Source organism: Trachemys scripta, chromosome 2, assembly GCF_013100865.1.
Source record: "Trachemys scripta elegans isolate TJP31775 chromosome 2, CAS_Tse_1.0, whole genome shotgun sequence".
Classification (NCBI taxonomy): Eukaryota; Metazoa; Chordata; order Testudines; family Emydidae; genus Trachemys; species Trachemys scripta.
In genome coordinates, this window is record NC_048299.1 from 71,659,259 (window position 1) to 71,665,661 (window position 6,403).

The 6,403-nt window shown below is 43.5% G+C and overlaps 1 long non-coding RNA gene across 1 annotated transcript in view; it reads left to right on the forward strand.

Annotated features, from left to right (window-relative positions):
- The first annotated feature begins 3,268 nt into the window (after positions 1-3,268).
- Positions 3,269-6,403, forward strand: part of LOC117871557 — a 91,902-nt gene continuing 88,767 nt past the window's right edge. Inside the window, exon 1 of the long non-coding RNA XR_004644277.1 lies at positions 3,269-3,376. This is a non-coding gene — a long non-coding RNA (uncharacterized LOC117871557). The remainder of the gene's footprint in view (positions 3,377-6,403) is intronic.

The following is a 6,403-nucleotide window of genomic DNA, read 5'->3' on the forward strand; positions in this document are numbered from 1 at the left end:
GATGAGGAGATGCTCCTTAATCTGTATCCCTACCTTCTATTCGGGCTTTGAGCCAGGTATACCTACAAACTCCTACATTGGCATTTTCTTTTTCTTCCTGATTTACTCCTAAACAACTGAATGTTTCTCTCTTTAAACAAACAAACAAAACAACAAACAAACAAAAACTCATGCAAAAAAGAGGACAAAAGGAAAATGTTTGCATAAAGCAGGGCTAGCTGATTTAATCAGCCTGATTTTTTTCTTGTTTCTAATGATCTTGTTAGTTTCAGATCAGCCTGACGCTATAAATATAAATCTATTAACGGATACTGTAATCTGAGCCTTTAATCAAGCCCTCTGAAGTAGAAGTTGCATCCTAAACACTCCTGGTTATAGATCTATTACCGCTAACAGCTTATTTTGCACTCTCAGACTCAGCAGCCACAACGAAGTTTTAAAATATGAAATTTACATCCTGGGGTAATCCACTAAAAACACTTATTTGCAGTGATAGCAACACAGAGGGGATTACTAATAGCTTTCTATTCCAAACTGCTGCTGCAGGCTGAAAAACGATGGCCTTATGTTGTGCTTTCTGTGCTGTCTAATCAGTACTCGAATTCAGGATTGCTGACTGATGGTGTCTCCTAAGGGTATGAACAGAAAGCTGGCCAGTTCTGCAATGTTGTAAATGTATTCATTCCACTGAATTGATTCAAACCACATGTAAGAGGTGGGGGAAAAGAGGGCTGGAAGGGAAGGAATGAATGCATCAATAAAGGATATAGGGCCAAATTGTGTGCTGATTTGCACCCTGTGCGATGCCATTGGAGTCCATAAAATCACATGGAATGTAAGTCCATGTAAAATTTGGCCCACAACATTTGGATCTAGGTAAAGGGCCTATAGAGATGGAGTAGCATCACCTTTAGGTTACTCACTCTTTATAGAGAATGACAATGTTCACAAGTTATTTCAATAGCTTTATTTGGCATGATGCTTTTTTGGCACTTGTGGTACCAAAGTCACACAAGTTTCTGGGCTTAGGATGGGTTTTGTAAATGTAGTGGAGAAGTGAATTAGTGGTGGTTTATTTTAATGCATCTCCACAGCCTGCAACTTGTATCATAATTTAAATGAAGGATGGGTAAAGCTTGCCAAGTTTGATTTGTAAAGGCCACGCTTACCTACCCCTGCATGAGTTGCCATTGCTCCAGCCCTATAGGTTACTTTGGAGAGTTATGTAGTGGTAAAAAAGTAATGGGTAAAACTAACCTAAGCTAAACTCCATAGTCTCCAGATGAGAAGTAGGTAAACTTTTTTTACCCATGTTTACCCTCGACTATCCTACAGCTTGGAGGTTAGGTTCTAGAAAATCTATACCTCCAAGAAACCATACACTTCCCTACCCTCAAACTGAGATCTTTCCCCCTAAACTCCTGTCAACCTCCTTCCCTTATATTTCAAGCACCCATCCCCCTACACTTACCTTTGTTTTCTTCTTGGGGGGTGCCCCTCTTCTCACCCTCCCTCCTATCTCTGACAGGAGACTCCTCTGTGGTCTTCAGGGTGCCAGACTTCCCTCTCTGGCAGGGTTTACTAGATATTGCTAATTAGGACCACTGCTCATACCAGAGAGGCAGAAATTCTTCACCTACACTATCCCACTCCAAATAGGACATTGGGGACTAATAAACTCCTCCATCCTCTATCAGTTCTGCTGCCTGAAGTATAGCGACAGTGAATCCCCATAATCCTTTGCACAGTGTCCTCTGGAGGACACCGTGTAGTTCCTATCATGTTGTTGCTAGGGAACAAGTGGGGTTACCTCATTGCTGTGTGTTAAGGGTGTGGGGGTCTCTTTGCTATATGAGTATGGTTGCCAACCCTCCAGGATTGTCCTAGAGTCTTCAGGAATTAAAGATTATATCATGTGATGAAATCTCCAGGAATATGTCCAACCAAAATTGCTAGTCCTATCTATGAGCAGTGCCAAAGTGTTGGGAACAGTAGCGATGGATTTAGTTGCTCAATGGGTGTAGGGGCCTCCTGCCCTACCCCTGAAAAATCTTGCATTGGTATGGAATTAATCTTACTTGGGGGGGGGGGGAGCTGGAGAACTTGCTGTAGGGGAAAGGCCATTTAACATGCTTTCAAGAATGAGGAAGGATCTTTCAGGCCTCAGAAGAGAGCGGGCAGGCCATTGGTCCATCCTTGCCCTAGCAAAAATTCTAGTAAACTCTCTTACAATCCTTCAGCTAGCCTCTGTTAGCCTCTTATCTCTGGTTCTACTGGTCTCTGGTTTTTGCTGGAGGACAAGGAATAAGTTGCCCCAGAAGCAAGTAGGGGGATTAGACCCATTGCGCTGCTCTAAAACCTAACAGCCAGGGACTAATTAATAATGCACATCCCTGGGCACTTCCATTGCAGCATCTATCAGTCATTTTGCTTCTTCCTGATCTGGAACTTGACAGGTAGACAAATAATGCATCCAACACGCAATAGGTTATGTATATTGTGTGTGTACTGCCTAATGCTTAGCAGTATTTTTGTAGGGGGAAGCATCCATTCCAGACACATTATTTTAATTTTCTCAGCCATACTGCTGCAGTTACTCCAGGTTCTTATTACAGTGATCGTTACAACAACAGTTCTCCTGCAGAATTCCCCTGTTGAGAAAATATGTATAATAAAAGAACTGAAGTCCTCGTGTCTGAATTAGCAATGGGAAATGTTTAGAATCACAGTTTCCTCTTTGTGTGCTCTGGGGGACTTAAAATTGCTCAGAAAGTAGCTGACCTAGTCATCAAAGAACTGGTCCTCAAAAGCCCTTCCTTAATTTTCACTCAAAACTTATTGAGGCAACATTTCAATTGACTTCAGTAATTTTGCTTGAGTAAAAGCTTAAGGTTTTGGCCTGTTGATGTCATACTGTATTTCATTTTGTTTTAACTCTTTCATCTATCACAAGTTTAAACACCACTAAAGGACATTAGCAAGGGGAAAGAGCATTTGCTTCCCCCCCACCTCCACCCCCTGTTATGGATTCTTTATACTTGCAGGTTTCTTTTTGAATTCATAATGAAAAGTAAAAGAATTAGCTGGATTGAGAGTGTGAGAACCTGCCAGAACTGTCACTAGCATGGGGGGTGGAGAGGAAGGGCAAGGATTTATTTAAACAAAACACAGTTTATGCTGTTTTCAGCTCTTTTGTGCTGTTCTAAAAATGCTTTCCATGCATCTCCATAACCCCCTCTGGGCTTGTTTGTTTTATCGGCTACAGGTTGTGACGGCATTTCCTGGCTCTGAGAGGACCTCAGTGTGCCACAAGATAACTGCTGTTTCCTGCTCTGGCACACCCAGCACTATCCACAGTGGCTCCATGGTTACACTGGTGAGCAGGTTTTATCATTCCGATTTTTCTCAGAGGAGCAAATGATCATTTCTGCTTAACAATCTGTAAACTCAATCTGTTTCTCACTGCTGAATCAAATTACAACCCAAGGAAATCTGCCTGGATTTAACATGTCTATTGCATTTTCCTATCCCCATTAGCAGGCACTCTGAGCTGACTCAGAGTCCTCCATTTCAAAGCTGGATCTATTGTGTATTCTAAACACACTCCCCAACGTCTTCACTGGCAACGTTAAAGTCGTGGCAGTGCTGTAGTCGCGGCATAGCGCTAGGGGAAAAAAAATCTCCATGAGGGGAGTAGCTACCAGCGCTGGAAGTGAGGCTCCCAGTGCTGGTGCACTGTCTACACCGGCACTTTACAGCGCTGAAACTTGCAGCACTCAGGGGGGTGTTTTTTCACACACCCCGAGCAAGAAAGTTGTAGCGCTGTAATGTACCAGTGTAGACAAGCCTGTAGTGCCACTGTAGACAAGCCTGGGGAATAGAGAATTTGAAGTGAACAAAAGAGAAGACTCCTTTCTGGTTGAGCCATTGTAGGAGCTATGTTATTCTTGCATATACAGATTCAGAGACAGGGATGGGAAAAGATCTACTGCATTAGATCATGCAGCCCACCCCTTACCAGTTCCTGTAAATTTTTAACTGCCTTGTCCTTCCTCATTTTATTGAACATCCCTGATTCCAAAGCAACAAAGGATAAATAAATGTTTGTTTCATAGATATTGGCTGCTTCGGGTGAATATAATATTAGCAACCAGCTGCTTTTAGAGTAAATGTCCACTACATTTCTTGAGTTAGATCCACCTTGTGGTCTGTGCCAGGTTATGTCTACACTACGAAATAGGGGTGTGATTTCCCCTGCTTGTGTACACATATTTGTGCTAGCTCTCAAAGGGTGTGATTTCACTTCAGTTAAACACCAGTGGCTGGCCCGTACCAACTGACTTGGGCTCGCTGAGCTGTTTAATTGCGGTGTGCACATTTGGGCTCAGGATGGTGCCCAAGAGCCAGGACCCTTCACAGGGTCCTAGGGCCTGGGCTCCAGTCTGAGCCAGAACATCTACATTGCTGTGGCTACACTACTGTTTATAATCATGCTAGCTAGAAGAGAGCTAGTGCAAGGGTATGTGTACTCAAGCACAGGAGTCACACCCCTCGCCCATGGATAGAGAGCCCCCAGCAGAAATCCACCAGAGGGCAGTTGCAGATATGAAAGGTCCCCATAACAGTCTCCACAGAACTGCAGAGTCCACAAGACATTGTATTGCTTTCATAGTAAAAAGACCAGGGCTGCCATGGGATGTGCTGCTCCAATGCATCCCTTAGGCAGCCCCGGCTGCTGGACTACCAGTGGAAAAGAAATGCAGTTCAACAGTGAAAGCCCCAAGAAGAGCAGTCGGGCCTGGAGCTCAGTGAGTAAAGTTTGGTGCAAGTTGGTACATCTCTTCTAATTAATGAAATGATTGTGCTTCAGATTTTTCATACTTAAATATTCATGGCCACTGATTTTGCATCTTCAGTTGATATGAAAAAGACTTTGGATTGCCTTAAAATGGCAAATTCCGGTAGAGTTTAGAAACAACAGCAACAACACAGTGCCCTTGGTTTGATTATTCCAGTTATGTTTTTGCATTTGTATTTTGGTAAATATGCATTAAACAGCCTTAGCTACATTAATGCCATTTGCCATATGTTACCTGCATGTTGTGCTCTCTTTATTACATATTAATTTACAAATCCTGCTAAAGTGCCAAGCAGTGTGTTCTTCCCTTTGGTGGTTCATTCTGATTCTCTTTGTCAGCTCTTTCTCACCCCAGCACATCCATTACGATTTGGTCTTCAAGCCTGCGTTTCCCCCCCTACTTGTATCAATGGATACAAAATAAGAATAGGTTGGAAATATACCGAGGAAGCTTTTTGGTACGTACTCTATGACCGTCTGACAGTGTTTTCCTTCTGGTTATTTCAGCAAGGTGCAAATATTAAATTATTAAGACCAGATCCTAAGCTGGTGTAAATCATTGTGGCGCCATTGACTTCAGTGGAGCTGTGCTGATTGACACCAGCTGAAGATCTGGCCCTTAACTTCTACCCTAATTGCTCTTCAGCTACTGTACCTTGAGGGGACCTAGACTGGACACACCTGGAAAGGGGAGAAGCAGCTCTGTAGCGTGTTCTTCTTTCCTTTGAAATCTGAGGAAACCTGATTAAGGCTTGGCAAAGTTTTGTGAGCCGAGGCAGAGTCAGGAGTGAATAGCACCAGCGAGCAGCAGCATTCTTCCGTGGTTATGTAGGCAGATCATCACAGAGAGCTGCATATGGGTGTAGATGTCCACCCACATGAAGCTTCTTGCAGAATAGGGACCTATGCTGCGGGATCCATTTTAGAGGAATGGAATGAAGTGTGTCACTGTGGTGATAAAAATGTTGTTGAAAAAACATACTGTTCAATATGGGCCTGCTCCTACTCCCAGTGAAATCAATGGCAAAACTCTCATTGCTCCTATACAGGAAGACAGAACAAGGAGCAATGTCTCAAGTTGCAGTGGGGGAGGTTTAGGTTGGATATTAGGAAAAACTTTTTCACTAGAAGGGTGGTGAAGCACTGGAATGGGTTACCTAGGGAGGTGGTGGAATCTCCTTCCTTAGAGGTTTTTAAGGTCAGGCTTGACAAAGCCCTGGCTGGGATGATTTAGTCGGGAATTGGTCCTGCTTTGAGCAGGGGGTTGGACTAGATGACCTCCTGAGGTCCCTTCCAACCCTGATATTCTATGATTCTAAGGGAAATATGTTCTTAACAATGACCCCTGTCCTGAAAGCCTTGCTCAGCCAAAAGCAACAGAGGGTCCTGTGGCACCTTTGAGACTAACAGAAGTACTGGGAGCATAAGCTTTCGTGGGTAAGAACCTCACTTCTTCAGATGCAAGTAATGGAAATCTCCAGAGGCAGGTATATATCAGTGTGGAGTTAACGAGGTTAGTTCAATCAGGGAGGGTGAGGTGCTCTG